This window comes from Muntiacus reevesi, chromosome 11, assembly GCF_963930625.1.
Source record: "Muntiacus reevesi chromosome 11, mMunRee1.1, whole genome shotgun sequence".
Lineage (NCBI taxonomy): Eukaryota > Metazoa > Chordata > Mammalia > Artiodactyla > Cervidae > Muntiacus > Muntiacus reevesi.
In genome coordinates, this window is record NC_089259.1 from 26665776 (window position 1) to 26687246 (window position 21471).

The window sequence follows — 21471 nt, forward strand, 5'->3', positions numbered from 1 at the left end:
CCTGACCTGATGTAGATTGCAAGATAAAACAAGTTGGGATTTTGTGACACAAATGCTCTCTCAGCCATCTGTTTTGTTCACAGGAGATACAAGCCTTACCGGTGTGCTCCTAGCCCACACACCCTAAAAATAGCCCTACTTTTGAAGCCTGTCTCAGTTGATTTACCACACCAGGGAAAACACACAGAGAAAGAACTATAGCTACCCATTCCCTCAGAAGCACCCATTTGGAGAAAGTGACCCTAATTCATACAATAGTTAAAGAAGCCCACACTTGCTATCAATAATGACTAATTTAGAATTTTATTTACAAATATAACTGCATAAAGAAAAATCAACAAGCACAAAAGAAGACTCAAGGAGTCCAAAAGAGGTGCACAAAATAAGAATCAGAGCACAAGGCTAAATAAAATAAAGTCAATACAAAAAGACACAAGAGAAATACATTTTAAAATCTTCATTAATTTTAATGAAATTATTCAATGTATTCAAAGAAAGGTGGATAGGTTTGTACATACAATAACCAAAGCAAGCTAGAGTGAAAAGTAGCAACAGTGAAATAAGAATTCTAGTACTTGAGAGCAGGACAGTTCAAACTGGAAGGGATGAAGGCAGAGAGAACTAAGTATCACCAGAAGCAGTGAAAAGCCCAACTGAAAAGACTGAACATCCATATCCAGTAGTCTACAGTCAGTACATTATGAAGAGCCCAACTGATCCAGCAGAAAACTGTTATCATATTGCTGAACACATACAAAGAAAAATCTACAAGGACATTTCCGTACTCCATCATCACTTCCATACTCCCTACCTATCCAACCCCATAACAATAGTATGTTGAAACTTGGACAGTAAGCAGTATGCACATGGAAATGCCAGAGGGTAACTGTCCATATCAGCACTGTGCCAACTATAAGCAGGAAAGCTGAGCCTGAAAGTCATCCTTAAAGTTCCCAGGGCATAAGTCCTGTTATTACAAAAACAAAATCTTCTGTGGGCTTAAAGAAAACCTTCTCAGAGTACTCTCCCAAATCTTCCACACACTAAGCTCAACAAAACATGAGTCCTACTCAAGGATCAACACACACACAAGGAAACGAACATCACTGAGAGACTGAAGCACCACTGAATTCAGATTTCAAAATTTAATCAACAAAAGGTAAAATATAGCTGAAATGTTTAAGAAATTTTTTAAAATGAAATTATAAAATATGAGAACAGAAAGAGGATGCTGAAAATAACCAGAAAGACTAGGGTGGGGGGAAAAAAAAACAAAAAAATGTAATGAAAAGTAATGGCTTATTTCAAAATCTCAATTGACCAGTTAGATTAAAGATGGATGTGTTTTAAAAGGCAGCTATATATATCACAGCACTGCACTACAGAAGTTTCTGCAACGAAAATGTTCTGTATCTCCAATGTCCAACATGATAGCCACTAGCTACAATTAACACTTGAAATGTGATTAATAAGTCTAAGAAACTGGATTTTTAATTTTATTTAATTTTCATAAATTTAAATTCAAACTGCCAAAAGTGGCTAGTGAGTACTACATTGGAGAGTGTAGCTACATTATGACCAAAATGGGTTTATCCTAATAATGCAAGGTTTTGGTTAATAGCCAGAAAAATCTATCAACATAATTTACAATATCAAGATGCTGAAGGAAGAAAGAAACCTATCTCAACACATGCAGGAATCAATACCCATCTGCTAAAACTACAAGAAAATATGCTTACCTACAAAGGTATTATTCTACTAAAAACCAGAAACATCACTCTTAACAGAGAAACATCCTCTAAAGTCAGAAACAGTAGTAACTCCTCTACCACTCCTCCTTCGTGTGTGCTCAGTCATGTCCAACTCCAAGGCACACAAGAGTCAGGGTCTGTATTTCACGTGTCTGCAACACAAACATCAGTATATTACCCTGAGGGAACAGTGTGCCGAGAAAAATAAAGGCAGACTGCAGAATATGCTAAACTTGTGGCCAAGAAAATGGAGGCGGCCAAAGAAAAATGCCAGAAAGAGAATAACAAGAGAGGGAGGCTGTCTTCTCCAAGAGCTTCTACCTCTGAGTCCAGTCAAAACTAAGATGTGAGTTGGTTCCGAGACAGAGGTGACCTGACTGCCTGAGGCTCATTCGACAGGTGCAGGAAGTCTCCGCGCTCTTCCCAATCATGTCTGAACCAATCCGAGTCCCTTGTGACTGGAGCAGCTGGTCAAGTTGCATATTCACGGCTGTACAGTAATGGAAATGGTAAAGACCAGCCTATCATTCTCGGCTTTGGTATCACTCCAATAATGGGTGTCCTGATGGAGCTGCAAGACTGTGCACTGCCCCTCCTGAAAGATGTCATCACAACAGATAAAGAAGAGACTGCCTTCAAAGACCTGGATGTGGCCATTCTTGTGGGCTTCATGCCAAGAAGGGATGGCATGGAGTGGAAAGATTTACTCAAAGCAAATATGAAAATCTTCAAATGCCAGGGTGCAGCCTTGGACAAATATGCCAAGAAGTCAGTGAAGGCTATGGTGGTGGGAAACCCAGCCAACACCAACTGTCTGACTACCTCTAAGTTGGCGCCATCCATTCCCAAGGAGAACTTCAGTTGCTTGACTCTTTTGCATCACAACCCAGCTGAAGCTCAGACTGCTCTTAAACTTGGAGTGACTTCTGATGATGTAAAGAATGTCATTATCTGGGGATACCATTCCTCAACTAATGCCAGGGTAAAACTGCAGGGAAAGGAAGTTGGTGTTTATGAAGCTCTGAAAGATGACAGCTCTGAAAGATGACAAGGCAGCATTCGTCAGGACCATGCGGTAGCACGATGCTGCTGTCATCAAGGCGCAGAAACTGTCCAGTGCAACGTCAGCTGCAAAAGCCATCTGTGACCACGGAGATACATCTGGTTTGGAACCCCAGAGGGAGAGTTTGTGTCCATGGGCATTATCTCTGATGGCAACTCCTATGGTATTCCTGATGATCTGCTTTACCCGTTCCCTGTTACAATCAAGGATAAGACCTAGAAGGTTGTTGAAGGTCTCCCTATTAATGATTTCTCACGTGAGAAGATGGATCTTACTGCAAAGGAACCAGCAGAAGTGAAAGAAACTGCATTTGAATTTCCTGCCTCTGCCTGACTAGACAATCATTTCAGTGTTACTAAATGCCCCAAAGCTGAAGAACCTAAATGTTGTCTTTGACTCTAGTGCAAAATAATAATAATGCCATACTTAAATTTAAAAACAACAACAAAATTTAAAGTGTTGTGAAAAACAACACTTTAAAGATTGTGTGCTTCTTGGTACAAGTTTGTGATGGTTTATTATCATGCTGTTACTGCCACATTCTAAAATAAATATATATTCAAGTGGAAAAAAAAAACAAAACTAAGATGTTCTCAGAGTAACAGTAAGGTCAGATGTTAAAAAAAGAAACAAACAACAACAAAAAAATAGGATCTGCACTAAACCGGAAGCAATAAGCATACAGGAGAGGAGACAATATGAGAAAAAACAGTAATTATAATAACTAACTGGAGAAAGAAGAAAAACTAATTAAGGAACAAAAATCAGGAGTGAGGTCAAACTTCAGATGTTGATTTGAGGGTAATCAACACTGAATAGAAACCACAGAAATGAATGACATTGTGCAAGAAAAGCTCAGAATGGAAAAGGGGGGGGGGGGAGACAAAATACTGTGGAATAGTTTTTCCTCAAATTGAACCATCCCTATATAACCAATTCACATCAGTAAAATCCATAATTAGTGTATTAAAAAACTAACCATAAAGGTCAACACTACTTCATGAAAAAATTAGATGGCTCTAAAAAGAAAAGGGTGATAATTTCAGTCTCATTTAATCTTTTCAACTGAAAAGTTTTTACAGTTTCAGCCTAAACACAGCAGCGTGTAATAATAAAGAGGAAAAGGAATAACAACATACTTCATACCTACCTAGCCTGAGCTAGTTCTAAACATTTAACATCTATTAATTCATTTAATCCTCACCAGCAACCATGTTGGGCTTCCCTGGTGGCTCAGAGGTTAAACCGTCTGCCCACAATGTGGGAGACCCGGATTCAATCCCTGAGTGGGGAAGATCCCCTGGAGAAGGAAATGGCAACCCACTCCAGTATTCTTGCCTGGAGAATCCCATGGAGGGAAAAGCCTGGTTGGGAGGCTACAGTCCACAGGGTTGCAAAGAATCGGACACGACTGAGTGACTTCACAAACTTCACAAGCAACCATGTGCCCAAGGTATGCAATCTCCTTTCCTAGAAAGTGAGGCATAAAGAGATTAAGTAATTTGCCCAAGGCTGAAAGGCTGGTAAGATGTGGGACAAGGACTAACAAAGCTCCAGAGGCCACATGTTTACCACTGTACTGGCTCTCAAATTCAAGTATTAGACTTTCAGGGTGGAAATAAAAAAGCGTGTTGGTTCAAGTGCTGGGTCTACCACAAACCTTGGCATATTGGTTTGTCTCCTCAGGTATAAGAAGGAAATAATGATAGCACCATAGGATTCAGTTTGTCTCCTCAGGTATAAGAAGGAAATAATGATAGCACCATAGGATTATTATAACTATTTTAAGTCATAAATACAACACACCTAACTATTACCTTTCATGACTTGCCTGGTGGTTCAGATGGTAAAGAGTCTAACTGCAATGTGGGAAACCTGGGTTCAATCCCTGGGTTGGAAAGATCCCCTGGAGAAGGAAACAGTTACCCACTCCAGTATTCTTGCCTGGAGAACTCCACAGACAGAGGCGCCTGCCAGGATACAGTCCATGGGGGTTGCAAAGTGTCGGACACGATTGAGTGACTTTCACTTTCACTTACTACCAAGCAATAATAACAAACACATACTGAGCACATGTTGACAGACATCAAGAACAACCAAAGACACTTCACACAGATTATTTTATCTGATCTTCAAAACAGCCTCAAAAAGAATCATTACTCTCCTAGCCATTTTTACAGTTAGCAAACAGATTCGAAGAGATGAAGAGACTTGTGCATGATCATGCTGTAAGGTAAAATGACTATAAAATGGCTCCAATTCTCCACCCCGCCTAGATCCAACTCCTGGCAATGGGATAATGCAGCTCCCCCCATCAAGAGGTAGAGCTGATTTCCCCATATCCTGAATCCTGTCTGGCCTCACAACTTGACTTGAATCAACAGAACATGGCAGAAAGTGATGTTGTGCCAGTTTCCAGGATGAGGTCTACTTGTTTCCTCTCTATCCTAGATGACATTAACTCAGCTGAAATGAGTCAAATCTAGCCCAGATGATTGGAACCATCCATGTGACCTACAGATTCATGAGTAATAACACGCACTCATTTTAAGCCACTGACACGGGGGGCAGGGGAAGGACTGCTACAGAGCAATAGTTAACTGAAATTTAGGATAAGCGTGACTGTAGCCATGAAATTAAAAGACGCTTACCCCTTGGAAGGAAAGTTATGACCAACCTAGACAGCTTATTAAAAAGCAGAGACATTACTTTGCCAACAAAGGTCCGTCTAATCAAGGCTATGATTTTTCCAGTAGTCATGTATGGCTGTGAGAGTTGGATATAAAGAAAGCTGAGCGCTGAAGAATTGATGCTTTTGAACTGTGGTGTTGGAGAAGACTCTTGAGAGTCCCTTGGACTGCAAGGAGATCCAACCAGTCCATCCTAAAGGAGATCAGTCCTGGGTGTTCATTGGAAGGACTGATGCTGAAGCTGAAACTCCAATAATGGCCACCTGATGCAAAGAACTGACTCACTGGAAAAGATCCTGATGCTGGGAAAGATTGAGGGCAAGAGGAAAAGGGGACAACAGAGGATGCGATGGCTGGATGGGATCATCGACTCGATGGACATGAGTTTGGGTGGACTCTGGGAATTGGTGATGGACAGGGAGGCCTGGCGTGTTGCAGTCCATGGGGTCGCAAAGAGTCGGACATGACTGAGCGACTGAACTGAGGAGGGCTGAAATTTAAAGCCAGGTAGTCTGACTCCAGGCTCACCCTCCTAATCACTGTATTATTATAATTTCTAGTTTCAGAGTAGATATGACACACAATGCTGTTAGGGAAGCATACTGATTGAAACCGCCCACCCTGGCCAGGCACATAGTAACCATTTGCATGAGTTGTTTTATGACAGGAGATCCTGATAAAGAATACAGAACTAATAAGCCACCACCAACCAGAAGAGTTCGGGAAAGGTCGATAGGAGACACTGCCTGTCCGTCCACTTCCCAGAATCCCTCTCGCTAGCATCCATCTTGGCTGAGCGATGTGTGCGCCACCAGGAAAGACTGAATTAAAATGATTGGCCAAAGACTACCTGGAAACTAATCCCATCACCATAAAACCCAAGACTGCGAGTCACTCGGCAGAGCAGTTCTCCTGGGTTCCCTTACCTACTGCTCTCCACCCAGGTGCCCTTTCCCAATAAAATCTCTTGCTTTGTCAGCATGTGTCTCCTCGAACAATTCATTTCCGAGTGTTAGACAAGAGCCCAGTTTTGGGCCCTGGAAGGGGTCCCCCTTCCTGCAACAATGCTACTGTACTATTTTCAGTTGTGAAAATAAATGAAGTCATTTATGCTCACTGTTCTATATTCTTTAAAATTAATTTATAGAAGCTCAAAATAGTAAATATAAGTCTCACCCTAGAGGTAAACAAACAAATAAAAAAATCTAAAAAGTATATCTAAAAAGATATACTAATAAGTATATATATACTAAAAAGTATATCTAAAAATCTAAAAAGATCTAGATTCAAAACTCAACTGTTACCAACCACCAGTCCATTATTAAATACTGGATAGTAAAAAGTGAAAAAGAAAAAAAAATAGTGCACATTTTGAATATATTTACACTTCTTTCAAAGTAAATATTTAGTACACAGTATCCTGATTATCTCCCCAAGTATTATGAAATGTACCTACATTAATTTGTATTAACTGATTGTCACTCCAAACTAATTCACTTTGCTTCCCAATTCGCTGACACATACAACATACCATATCACTTAGCCACCTATGTGCTATATTGTTCCTTTGTTAGATTTTAGTTTCCACCAAGGAATGCAGAAATGATTCCACGAAACTGGAAGTTAGACTGCCACCCAGCCACTTGGGGTTATTCATGCCAACGAACCAACAAAGAAGGGGTTGCAGAACCGACGAGGGTGACTGACCTCACAATCAAGGGGAAGCCACGCTCCTACTATACAAGAGGGGCTCCCAGAAAGTATGTCTGGAATGCAGGAGTTCCTCTGGGAGGCCACTTAGTATTTCCAAGTAGTGTGATTAAAGTCAATGGAAACAATCAGGCAGGACTGTTAATGACCCAGACCCTTAAGGAATGAAGATTCAGGTCACCCCATCAGGCAAGAAACCACCATCAGCTGAGATACTGCCAAGAACAGAGGGAATGCAGAGTCACAGCAGAAAGTAATTATAGACAGCAACTACAACCACATGACTAGTTGTAGAAATGAAAATTCTAATAGTATTTCTTCTTTTTATGGTATAAAATATTTCTATCTATATTAACCATTTCTCTCCCTTTTGATAATCATCTGATAGTACCTAACTGCATATCATATTTTGGTATCTGAGTTACAGGAAGTTAAGTAGAAAATGTGACATAGGTAGAAAAGAAATTAACCCACCTATGGATAAAGAGATTTTGTATTCTCTCTTAAAGAGAGGGTTTGTATGTTATCAGATGAACAAAGGATAGTTGCGTTATGTTCACCAGAAGTAGAGTTTCACAACTGTCTTCATTTGTAACATAAATACAATGAAAAGAGGTGTGCATTGGTGCCATGGTGACAAAGGATGGTCTGTAATGGCTTTTTACCTTGCTGGGTAGCAATTACATTTTTCCAAATACATTTTTCACGGTTCTGGGTTCAGTTCAGATCAGTTCAGTCGCTCAGTCATGTCCGACTCTTTGCGACCCCAGGGACTGCAGCATGCCAGGCTTCCCTGCCCATCACCAACTCCCGGAGCCTACTCAAACTCATGTCCATCAAGTCGGTGACGCCATCCAGCCATCTCATCCTGTTGTCCCCTTCTCCTCCTGCCTTCTATCTTTCCCAACATCAGGATCTTCTCCAATGAGTCAGTTCTTCACATCCCGTGCCCAAAGGGTTGGAGTTTCAGCTTCAGCGTAAGTCTTTCCAATGAATATTCAGGACTCATTTCCTTTAGGATTGACTGGTTTGATCTCCTTGCAGTTGAAGGGACCCTCAAGAGTCTTCTCCAACACCACAGTTCAAAAGTATCAATTCTTGACTTCCGGTCCCGCCGCCCGGAGCCGGTGCAGGCTGTGAGGGGCCGCGTCTCGCTGCCGCCGGCCGGCTGGGGCATGGTGTTGGGCGCCGGGCCCGCCTCGCCTGTCTCGGGGTGCCCAGGAAAAAGGCAGCAGTGATGCTGACGCTGGCAAGCAAGCTGAAGCGGGATGACGGTCTCAAAGGATCCCGGGCGTCAGCCACAGCCTCTGACTCCAGTCGGCGAGTGTCTGTGAGGGACAGGCTGCTTGTTAAAGAGGTTGCAGAACTTGAAGCTAATTTACCTTGTACGTGTAAAGTGCATTTTCCTGATCCAAACAAGCTTCATTACTTTCAGCTAACTGTCACCCCAGATGAGGGTTACTACCAGGGTGGAAAATTTCAGTTTGAAACTGAAGTTCCTGACGCATACAACATGGTGCCACCCAAAGTGAAATGCTTGACCAGGATCTGGCACCCCAACATCACCGAGACTGGTGAGATATGTCTCAGCTTACTGAGAGAACATTCGATCGACGGCACCGGCTGGGCCCCCACAAGGACGCTGAAGGATGTTGTTTGGGGATTAAACTCTTTGTTTACTGATCTGTTGAATTTTGATGATCCACTGAATATTGAAGCTGCGGAACATCATTTGCTTGACAAGGAGGACTTCCGGAATAAAGTGGAGGACTACATTAAGCGCTACGCCAGATGATACGGGGAGAGGACTGCAGGGCCGCGGACTGTGCGTGAGAAGATGGGCTCCACCCGCAACCAGAGGGAGCCTCTCCCCGGTCCTCAGCTCCCCTCAGTCCCGCCGGCTCATCCGAGTCCTGTGACCGTGTTGTCCTGAGGAAGAACCTCTTCACGACCGCCCATTGTAGCCGGAGAGTTCCACATAAATACAGCCAGAAAATGTGTCTGGGGTCCTAAAGAGTTGTCTGCTTACCTTAACATGTTTACTTTTTTGAAACTGCACTGTATAGGCTGTTGATGAGAATGAACTCAGCGTCGAGGCTAGAGCTGCTTCCCCCCTTCCCCGTCAGTCCCGCGCAGGTGATGCTCATGACGTGCTCAGTGTAGCCCGCAGATTGGCCGTCAGAAACCCGCTGCAAACTGTGATTGGTGCGAAGTCTCCTAGCTCCTCCCACGAATGTCGGCCCTGCCTAGGTGTCGTGAAGCTTCCCAGAATGCAGAGTCATTCACTGTAGATCTCTTACTGAAATGCGTATTTTATTTAATGTAAGTATATTTTGGAACAGATTTGCAATTTGTACAATTTAATGCTTTAATTATTTTTTTCTATTCTCATTTAGTTTGTATTTTCATTGTATAGAGCAGACAGATGTTGGGTCAAGCAACTATTGAGAAATACAAAGAAAATATGAAAGGCACAGTAAAAAAAAAAAAAAAAAAGTATCAATTCTTTGGCACTCAGCTTTCTTTATAGTCCAACTCTCACGTCCATACATGACTACTGGAAAAACCATAGCTTTGACTAGATGGACCTTTGTTGGCAAAGTAATGTCTGTGCTTTTTAATATGCTGCCTAGGTTGGTCCTAACTTTTCTTGCTTTTAATTTCATGGCTGCAGTCACCATCTGCAGTGATTTTGGAGCCCAAAGAAATTTGCCATGAAGTGATGGGACCAGATGCCATGATCTTAGTTTTCTGAATGCTGAGTTTAAGACATCTTTTTCACTTTCCTCTTTCACTTTCATCAAGAGGCTCTTTAGTTCTTCTTTGCTTTCTGCCAAAAGGGTGGTGCCATCTGCATATCTGAGGTTATTGATATTTCTCCTGGCAATCTTGATTCCAGCTTGTGCATCATCCAGCCCAGCATTTCACATGATGTATTCTGCATATAAGTTAAAAAATCAGGGTGACAATATACACCCTAGGTTCTGGGTTAGAGTTGGCTTTAAAAAAAAAAAAAAAAAATCAATCCCCACGAGATACAGAAGACAAAAGAGAAGCAGCCACCAGGTTTGGAATGCTACAGTAAGTTCAGGTGTTCTGGCAGCCCTCACACATTGTCAAGGCTCTCTGGGCTCACCTTCACTGGCGTGGGGCAGCAACTGGGCCTACAGTTCTCCTAGCTTCTGTCAGATCCCCATCTTCGCTTTTCCAAATAATACCGAGGCAGGTTTCGTTCATCTGCAGAGTTAGGTGTGTCACACCCACTGCAGGTTACCTACATGTCAAGGTTACAGGTGCGGAAGCAGTGAGAGCCATGAAGGTTCAAGTTTGGGCTCATAGGTTTCAACTCATTTCTATAAATTCCGAAAATTCTTTGTAGTTCCAGTTTAACCTTACTCTCTGTCACTCCATGTCTGTGTTCCATTCCCAATTACCAGCCCTGCTGACATCAAGCCCAGCATCAGATTCAGTGTATATAATCAATACCTACAACTGGGAAACATTCAAATAACGAAAATCATGGCATCTGGTCCCATCACTCCATGGCAAACAGATGGAGGAAAAGTGGAAACAGCGACAGATTTTATTTTCTTGGGCTCCAAAATCACTACGGATGGTGACTGCAGCCATGAAATGAAAAGACACTTGCTCCTTGGAAGAAAAACTATGACAAACCTAGACAGCATATTAAAAAGCAGAGACATCAGTTTTCCAACAAAGGCCTGTATAGTCAAAGCCACAGTTTTTTCAGTAATCATATACAAATGTGAGAGTTGGACCATAAAGAAGGCTAGGGCAGAAAAATTGATGCTTTTGAACTGTGGTGCTAGAGAAGACTCTTGAGAGTCCCTTGGGCAGCAGAGAGGTCAACACATTTTAGTACTTTTTTCATAAATACCAAGAGAAGTAAAAATCAAACACAACTGAAAACAACATTTTCTTCCAATAGTACCTAGTCCCTGGTTCCACTGCTATCTATCAGAGGCTGGTGCTAAGAAAGGGGAAAAGAAACAACAGAGGAAATATGGCTGTCCCTTTCACAAGTTTTTGCAAACACTGTTCAGCTCCAGGTTTTTCATTAAATAATTACCTACTTAATCCAAATACATGATGTAACTGAAGAAACAGTGAGTCTCTAAAAACACAGGCCTAAAACAAGGTGTGTGTTAAGTCAGCAACTGTGCTTCAGGCCAGTGTGAAATGAATGAAAATGAGTCTGAAGAATTCTAACAGCTTTTATCAACTCATTAACCCTTCCTCATATAACAATTATTAAAAAAAAAAACAAACCTCTGGGTAAAATACTTTTAAAAATGATTTGAAGGCAGAAGAAAGCATCAAGAGTAGAAAGAAATTGGAAATCTGACCACTGAAAGAAGGGAAGTACATTGCAAGAGGTTCAAAGTTACACAGCTTTTTCCCTGAGGGCACTCCCAGTTTACAACAGCACAAGACAGTGGCTCAGAGGTTAAAGTGTCTGCCTCCAATTCAGGAGACCTGAGTTCAATCCCTGGGTCGGGAAGATCCCCTGGAGAAGGAAATGGTAACCCACTCCAATATTCTTGCCTGGAGAATCCCATTGATGGAGGAGCCTGGTAGGCTACAACCCACGGGGTCGCAAAGAGTTGGACACAACTGAGCGACTTCACTTTCACTTCACTCCCAGTCTACAGCAGCACAAGACTACTAGAACTCAAGCAAAAAGCTCAGGCTTATTAATGTCATGGCCACAGAGTGGTTAAAAATTCAGAAGGCAAATTCAGAAAATGAGTGAGTCACAGAAGCAGAAACCTCAAAAACTAATATAAACTCCTTCCAGTTTCTCACTGACCCCTGAGCTGAGTATGCTCACAGAAGACTCTAAGGAGCCCAATGGAAACAAGTGGAAAGCTAAAAGAGCCTCTAAGCAGCAATCTCAGCTGCTCCCACTGCAGAAGAGACATGAACCTGGCCAAGTTATCAGGGCTTAAAAACACCTCAGGTGTCCTCAGACCCATCCTAAAGTGTAAGAGCAAGCCTGCACAAGCTCAAGGTGATCAACCAGTTATTTAACTACACTCATCAGAAGAAAAGAGAATTTAGAAATAAATCATCCACAATGTCCACTCTACAATCAGAACTTTCTAGACATGAAATGTAGCAGGGAAATGTGACCTACTGTCAAGAACAGAAAAAAAAGCAATAAATATTTTTTTTTAAATGAAACAATTTAGAGAAAAGGATTAACAAGCAAAGACTTTAAGTAAGCTGCAATAAATTTGTTCAAATGGTCACAACAGAGAATCTCAACAGATAAATGTAAGTAGTTAAAAAATGAAGTACTTGAGGCTTCCCTGGCGGCTAAGAGGTAAAGAATCCACCTGCCAGTGCAAGCGACACAGGTTCAAGTCCTGGTCTGGGAAGACTCCACCTGCCAAGGAGCAACTGAGCCCGTGTACCGCATCTCCTGAGTCTGTGCCCTAGAGCCCACAGGCAGCAACTACTGAGCCCGTGTACCACAACTTCCGAACCCCACGCATCCTGGAGCCTGTGCTCCACAACAAGAAGCCCATGCACCACAACTAGAGGGGGCCCCCACTCGTTGCAACTAGAGAAAGTCCAAGTGCAAGAACGATGACCCAAGCACAGCCAGAAGTAGATATTTTTTTAAAAATGAAATACTTGAACTGAAAAGTACATTATTTTAAAGTGGATTTAGAGATACCTGCATCCCTGTGATCACTGCAAAATTATTCACAATATCCAAGGCATGGAAATAACCTAAATATGAATCACCGGATGAATGAATAAATATGTAGTGTGTATATTCAAGAGAACATGAGCCACAAAAAAGGAGATTTTATCATTTTGAACAACAGGGATGAACCTTATGGACATTATGTTAAGTGAAATAACTCAGACAGAAAAATAAATACTGTGTGATCTCACTTTTTACATGGAATCTAAAAATTCGAACTCATATAAACAGAGTTGACAGGGTGAGGGGGAGTGAGAAGAAGTGAAGAGATTTTTGTCAAAGAGTACAAACTTTCAGTTACAAGATAAATAGGTTCTGGGGCTCTAATGTACAGAATGGTGACTACAGTTAACAATATTGTATTGTGTGCTTGAAAGCTGCTGAGAGTAAATCTTAAATAGTCTCACCACACATACAAAATAATGTTAACTATGTAAGATGACAGATTTGTTAACTCACTTAACTATGGTAATGACTTAACAACATATACATATATATATCACCATGCTATATATCTTACACTTATCCAATATTATTTGTCAATTACATCTCAATGAAACTGTAAAGTAAGTATAAATATATGGGGGTGGGGAATGGGCTTGACAGTTATTAGAAACATATTAGAAGCAAAATAAAAAAGAGCTTGTGACTTTGAAGACAAATCTGTGTAAGTCACTCTACTGGAAGAACTGAGGGGAAAAGACTGAAAAAACTTCAAACACAAGAGAGACTCACAGACCTACAGTACATTTTTTTTTAAAAAATGATTTTACTTCATTTATTTTTGTCTGTGCTGGGACTTTGTTGCTCTTTGAGGGCTACTCTCTAGTTCCAGTACGCAGTCTTCTCATTGTGGTGGCTTCTCTTATTGCCAAGCACAAGCTCTAAGGCACAAGGGCTTCAGCAGTTGCAGTAAGTGAGCTCAGTAGCTGTAGCTCCTGGGCTCTAGACCACAGGCTCAGCAGTCATGGTGCACGGGCTGAGCTGACCTGAGGTATGTGGGATGTTCCTCAATCAGGGATCGAAACTGTGTCCCCTGCACTGGCAGGAAGATTCTTTACCACTGAGCCATCAGGGCAGCCCCGCCCCCCGCCCCCCAAGTACTTTTAAGCAAAAGACCAAAAATCCCAAAGAGAAGAGAGAATGAGGCAGAAAAATCATTTTAAATAATGGTCAAAAAACCGGTGGAAAAAATCAATTTGCAAGTTCAATGAGCTCAACTCTAAGCAGAGTAACAAATAAATGAGAGAAAAAGAAAAAAGAATATCAAACTGTTGAAAATTAAAGATGCAATGGATACCAGAAGACAATTAAAAAAGAATCTTTACAGCAATTAAAGACTGTCAACCCAGAATCTACATCCAGCAAAAATATTCTTGAAAAATACGAGTAAATATATATATATTTACCAAGAGCAATATAATTATAAATTATAATTATTAAAATGTAAGAGTAATATATTTACTCTTAATAAATGTGTATATATATATATATATATCTACTGAGTGTGTGTGTGTGAACATACATAAGCTGAAGACTTTAATCACTAAACATTATGCTGCGTTAAAAGGAAATTCTTCAAGTTGAAAGGAAATGACATCAAATGAAACTTAGATCTATACATATGAAGAAAATCCAAAATAATTATGTAATTATTTAAAAAGACTCTCGTTTCTCTCCCTAAAAAAAGGCAAATGACTAAAGCAAAAATAGCACTGTGTTGAAGCAAAAGTTAACATATCAACAGTACAAAGGTTAAATGTAATTATGTTTTTTAAAGTTCTTTCATTTTACATCAAGTGGAATAACATTAATGGTAAGTGAACTGTAAAAGCTAATCATGAATACTGGAATCCCTACAGCAGACACTTACACAAAGTCATACAGCTTAGAAAGTCCAATGGCAATTTATTTTTAAAAATTTGATCAACATAAAAGAACTGTGGGCAGTAAGAGAAGGAAGAGAGGAGACAAACTGATAAAACAGAGTAATATGGAAGACTTTAAACTTAACCATGTGAAAGTGAAGTCACTCAGTCGTGTCCGACTCTTTGAAACCCCATGGACTGTAGCCTACCAGGCTTCTCCATCCATGGGATTTTCCAGGCAAGAATACTGGAGTGGGTTGCCATTTCCTTCTCCAGGAGATCTTCCCATCCCAGGGATTGAACCCAGGTCTCCCACATTGTAGGCAGACGCTTTTACCATCTGAGCCACCAGGGAAGTCCTTAACCATATAAATAACATTAAATGTAAAGTTACCAAATCCTCCACTCAGAGGCAGAGACTATTAGATATGGCTACTATTAAGGGAGGGAAGGAGGAAAGAAGGAAGGAAAGGAATACATCCATTAAATATATGCTATCTAAAAGAAGCAAACTTTTAAAAACAAAGACACAATCAAGTTAAACATATAATAGTCAAAATTATACACCATGAGTATAAATAGTAAACACAAGGGAAATGGTATGAATAAATCAAGTGAATAAATTAATAAATTAATTAAGCCAACAAAGTTATAGGAAGAAATTAATAAATTCACAGTTATATTTGCTAATTTTAATACCCCTCTTGCAGCTACTGAAATGATTATAAAGCAATTCATAGGCACTATATCAGGTGCAGCAAACCGCAGGACCTCTACCCATCTTTGTAAATGAAGTTTTATTAGAACGCTGCCACACTCATCTATTTACATATTGCCACATTTGCTTTCACACTACAAGGGCATGGTAGTTAAAACAGAAACTGTGTAATTCACAAAACCTAAAATATTTCCTATACTGCCCTTTGCAGGACGTTTTCTGACCTCAGATATAGATCATTACTATTTACCAACTTGACTTAATTGTATGAGACCATATACCACACCATAAAATAAGTCCACATTTCAAAAGATGGAAATTTTACAGTTTAACCTGTAATTACAACAGAATTACATAAAAAAATTATCAACTACAGGGACTTCCCCAGTGGTCCAGTGGTTATGGCACCGCACTTCCACTACAGGGAGCGCTGGTTCGATCCCTGGTCATCAGGGAAGTAAGAGCCCACCTGCCACACAGCATGGCCAAAAAAAGAAATCAATTACAATAAGCTATTCGGAAAAAACCAAAATATTTGAAAACTAAGCAACACACTTCTAAAACAATTCAAGAGTTAAGGAAATCAGAAAATATTTTGAACTGATAATGAAAATATAACATATAGAAATGTGGGGAAATTATAACTTTTTAAGTCCTTATATTTAAAAAGAAACTCAAATTTAAATGCCTAAATTTCCAAATTAAATATCTAAATTTCTAGCTTAAGGAACCAGGGGTTAAAAGAATACACTAAGCCAACTGAAGATAAGAGTGAAGGAAACTATCAAGACAAGCACAAAAGTCAATTAAATTATTGAAACCAAAAGCTGTGGAAAGAAATCAAATTGCTACACTCATAGCAAGAATGACCAAGGAAAAAGAGCATTAAAAAGGGGTCACAACAGCTCCTACAGAAATTAAAAGGATCACAAGGGAAAATTAAAAATTTTCTGCCAAGAGAGTTAGTTGATAAGCTAAATGAGATACACTGCCTGTGGGGAAAAAAGACAGAAAATCCATATAACCATATAACTCAACATTAAAAAAACTAAGATCATGGCATCCGGTCCCATTACTTCATGGCAAATAGATGGGGAAACAATGGAAACAGTGACGGACTTTATTTTCTTGGACTCCAAAATCACTGCAGGTGGTAACTGCAGTCATGAAATTAAAAGACACTTGCTCCTTGGAAGAAAAGTTATGACAAAGTTAGAAAGCGTATTAAAAAGCAGAGACATCACTTTGTTGACAAAGGTCAGTCTAGTCAAAGCTACGGTTTTTCCAGTAGTCATGTATGGATGTGAGAGATGGACCATAAAGAAGGCAGACCACCAAAGAATTTATGCCTCCTAACTGTGGTGTTGGAGAAGACTCTTGAGAGTCCCTTGGACAGCAAGAAGATCAAACCATCAATCCTAAAAGAAACCAACCCTGAATATTCATTGGAAGAACCAATGAAGAAGCTGAAGCTCCCAGAATCGACTCAATGGAAAAAACCCTGATGCTGGGAAAGACTGAAGGCAGAGGAGAAGAGGACAAGAGAGGATGAGGTGGTTGGATGGCATCACCGACTCAATGGACATGAGTTCGAGTAAGCTCCGGGAGATGGTGAAGGACAGGGAAGCCAGGTGTGCTGCAATCCATGGGGTCACAAAGAGTTGGACACGACTGAGTGACTGAACAACGTAACCATATATTTACCAAAGAAATGAAATCTGTTAACAAAAATTCCCCCCACACACAACATAAAACCCCTCCATGCCTACATGGTTACCAAACATTAAAGAAATAACAGCAGTCATATATAAACTATTTCTGAAAACAAAAAGGAAAGCACTTCTTCTTTTAGAAGGCTAAACATGATATTAAAAGGCATTACAAAAAAATGATAATCATAGACCAACATTCCTCCTGCACACAGACACCAAAATCCTTAACAAAATATTAGCAGGTCAAATTCAGAAACAGATAAAAAGACAATATATTTATGACCAAATAAGATTAACTCAGGAATGCAAAATTGGTTTAACTTTCAAAAATAAATAAATACAATTCACCATAATAACAGAATAAAGTCATCTCAGTGAATATTAAAAAGGGGAGCACCTGACAAAATTCAACACCCATCTATAAAAATTAAAATATCAGTAATCTGGAAATAGAAAGTAAAATCCTCAATGTGATTTCTTTTAATCTACAGAAAAACCACTACTGACACTCTATTTAATGTTAAAGATAATGCTTTCCCCTTAAGATGTGGAACAAGACAAGAATGACCATTATTACCATTTCTCTTCAAACTAAATTGAAAATACTAGATAGAGCAATAAGGTAAGGCAAAGAAATAAAAAGCTTACAAAGATGGGAGAAAAGGGAGTAAAACTGTCTAATTATTCACAGATGTGATTATTTTTGCAGAGAAAATCCTAAAGAAGCCACAAAAAGGCAACTGGAACTAAGTGTAGTTCAGCATAGTCAAAGTATATACACACAAAAATTGTTACAACAACTAGTATATTTCTATATACTAGCAGCAAAAAATAAAATTTAGAAAATAGCATCAAGAAGAAAAATCTTCAGGAATGAATACAACTGCAAGATCTCTATGAAGTTCATTAAAGTGTTACATGAACAAAATTGTATTACATAATATATTACCATATTGATATCAGTTCAGTTCAGTCGCTCAGTCGTGTCTGACTCTTTGTGACCCCATGAATCACAGCACGCCAGGCCTCCCTGTCCATCACCAATTCCCGGAGTTCACTCAAACTTACGCCCATTGAGTTGGTGATGCCATCCAGCCATCTCATCCTCCGTCACTCCCCTCTCCTCCTGCCCCCAATCCCTCCCAGCATCAGGGTCTTTTCCAGTGAGTCAACTATTCGCATGAGGTGGCTAAAGTACTGGAGTTGCAGCTTCAGCATCAGTCCGTCCAATGAACACCCAGGACTGATCTCCTTTAGGATGGTCTGGTTGGATCTCCTTGCAGTCCAAGGGACTCTCAAGAGTCTTCTCCAACACCACAGTTCAAAAGCATCAATTTTTCAGCGCTCAGCTTTCTTCACAGTCCAACTCTCATATCCATACATGACCACTGGGAAAACCATAGCCTTGACCACACGGACCTTTGTTGGCAGAGTAATGTCTCTGGTTTTCAATATGCTATCTAGGTTGGTCATAACTTTCCTTCCAAGGAGTAAGCGTCTTTTAATTTCATGGCTGCAGTCACCATCCGTGGTGATTTTGGAGCCCAAAAAAATAAAGTCTGAAAAAAAATAAAATAAAGTCTGACACTGTTTCCACTGTCTCCCCATCTATTTCCCATGAGGTGATGGGACCAGATGCCATGATCTTAGTTTTCTGAATGTTAAGCTTTAAGCCAACTTTTTCACTCTCCTCTTTCACTTTCATCAAGAGGCATTTTAGTTCCTCTTCACTCTCTGCCATAAGAGTGGTGTCATCTGCATATCTGAGATTATTGATATTTCTCCCAGCAATCTTGATTCCAGCTTGTGCTTCTTCCAGCCCAGCGTTTCTCATGATGTACTCTGCATAGAAGTTAAATAAGCAGGGTGACAATATACAGCCTTGACGTACTCCTTTTCCTATTTGGAACCAGTCTGTTGGTCCATGTGCAGTTCTAACTGTTGCTTCCTGACCTGCATACAGGTTTCTCAAGAGGTAGGTCAGGTGGTCTGGTATTCCCATCTCTTTCAGAATTTTCCACAGTTTATTGTGATCCACACAGTCGAAGGCTTTGGCGTAGTCAATAAAGCAGAAATAAATGTTTTTCTGGAACTCTCTTGCTTTTTCAATGATCCAGCGGATATTGGCAATTTGATCTCTGGTTCCTCTGCCTTTTCCAAAACCAGCTTGAACATCTGGAAGTTCTCGGTTCACGTATTGCTGAAGCCTAGCTTGGAGAATTTTGAGCATTACTTTACTAGTGTGTGAGATGAGTGCAATTGTGCGGTAGTTTGAGCATTCTTTGGCATCGCCCTTCTTACGGACTGGAATGAAAACAGACCTTTTCCAGTTCTGTGGCCACTGCTGAGTTTTCCAAATTTGCTGGCATATTGAGTGCAGCACTTTCACAGCATCATCTTTCAGGATTTGAAATAGCTCAACTGGAATTCCATCACATCCACTAGCTTTGTTTGTAGTGATGCTTTCTAAGGTCCACTTGACTTCACATTCCAGGATGTCTGGCTCTTGGTGAATGATCATACCACTGTGATTATCTGGGTCGTGAAGATCTTTTTTGTACAGTTCTTCTGTGTATTCTTGCCACCTCTTCTTAATATCTTCTGCTTCTGTTAGGTCCATACCATTTCTGTCCTTTCTCGAACCCATCTTTGCCTGAAATTTTCCCTTGATATCTCTAATTTTCTTGAAGATATCTTCAGTCTTTTCCATTCTGTTGTTTTCCTCTATTTCTTTGCATTGATTGCAGAGGAAGGCTTTCTTATCTCTCCTGGCTATTCTTTGGAACTCTGCATTCAAATGGGAATATCTTTCCTTTTCTCCTTTGCTTTTTGCTTCTCTTCTTTTCACAGCTATTTGTAAGGCCTCCTCAGACAAGCATCTTGCCTTTTTGCATTTCTTTTCCATGGGGATGGTCTTGATCCCTGTCTCCTGTACAATGTCACGAACCTCCGTCCATAGTTCATCAGGCTCTCTATCAGATCTAGTCCCGTAAATCTATTTCTCACTTTCACTGTATAGTCATAAGGGATTTGACTTAGGTCATACCTGAATGGTCTAATGGTTTTCCCTACTTTCTTCAGTTTAAGTCTGAATTTGGCAATAAGGAGTTCATGACCACAGTCAGCTCCTGGTCTCATTTTTGCTGACTGTATAGAGCTTCTCCATCTTTGGCTGCAAAGAATATAATCCATCTGATTTCGGTGTTGACCATCTGGTGATGTCCATGTGTAGAGTCTTCTCTTGTGTTGTTGGAAGAGGTTGTTTGCTGTGACCAGTGTGTTCTCTTGGCAAAACTCTATTAGCCTTTGCCCTGCTTCATTCTGTACTCCAAGGCCAAATGTGCCTGTCACTCCAGGTGTTTCCTGACTTGCCACTTTTGCATTCCAGTCCCCTATAATGAAAAGGACATCTTTTTTGGGTGTTAGTTCTAAAAGGTCTTGTAGGTCTTTATAGAACCGTTCAACTTCGGCTTCTTCAGTGTTACTGGCTGGGGCATAGGCTTGGATTACCGTGATACTGAATGGTTTGCCTTGGAAACGAACAGAGATCATTCTGTCGTTTTTGAGATTGCATCCAAGTACTACATTTAGGACTCTCTTGTTGACTATGATGGCTACTCCATTTCTTCTAAGGTATTCCTGCCCACAGTAGTAGATATAATGGTCATCTGAATTAAATTCATCCATTCCAGTCCATTTTAGTTCGCTGATTCCTAGAATGTCGACATTCACTCTTGCCATCTTGTGCTTGACCACTTCCAATTTGCCTTGATTCATGGACCTAAGATTCCAGGTTCCTATACAATATTGCTCTTTAAGCATCAGACCTTCCTTCTATCACCAGTCCCATCCACAACTGGGTATTGTTTTTGCTTTGGCTCCATCCCTTCATTATTTCTGGAGTTATTTCTCCACTGATCTCCAGTAGTATATTGGGCACCTACCGACCTGGGGAGTTCCTCTTTCAGTATCCTATCATTTTGCCTTCTCATACTATTCATGGGGTTCTCAAGGCAAGAATACTGAAGTGGTTTGCCATTCCCTTCTCCAGTGGACCACATTCTGTCAGACCTCTCCACCAGACCCGACTGTCTTGGTTGGTCCCATACGGCATGGCTTAGTTTCACTGAGTTAGACACGACTGTGGTCCTGTGATCAAGCTGGCTAGTTTTCTCTGATTATGGTTTTAGTGTGTGTGCCCTCTGATGCCCTCTCGCAACAC

The 21471-nt window shown here is 40.5% G+C and overlaps 1 protein-coding gene and 2 pseudogenes across 6 annotated transcripts in view; 2 read left to right on the forward strand and 1 right to left on the reverse strand.

Annotated features, from left to right (window-relative positions):
- Window positions 1–21471, reverse strand: part of PDS5B (PDS5 cohesin associated factor B) — a 173287-nt gene that overhangs the window by 138533 nt on the left and 13283 nt on the right. The gene's annotated exons all lie outside the window — the stretch shown is intronic.
- Window positions 2181–3241, forward strand: LOC136144361 (malate dehydrogenase, cytoplasmic pseudogene; annotated as a pseudogene).
- LOC136144273 (NEDD8-conjugating enzyme UBE2F pseudogene) lies at window positions 8322–9667 on the forward strand (annotated as a pseudogene).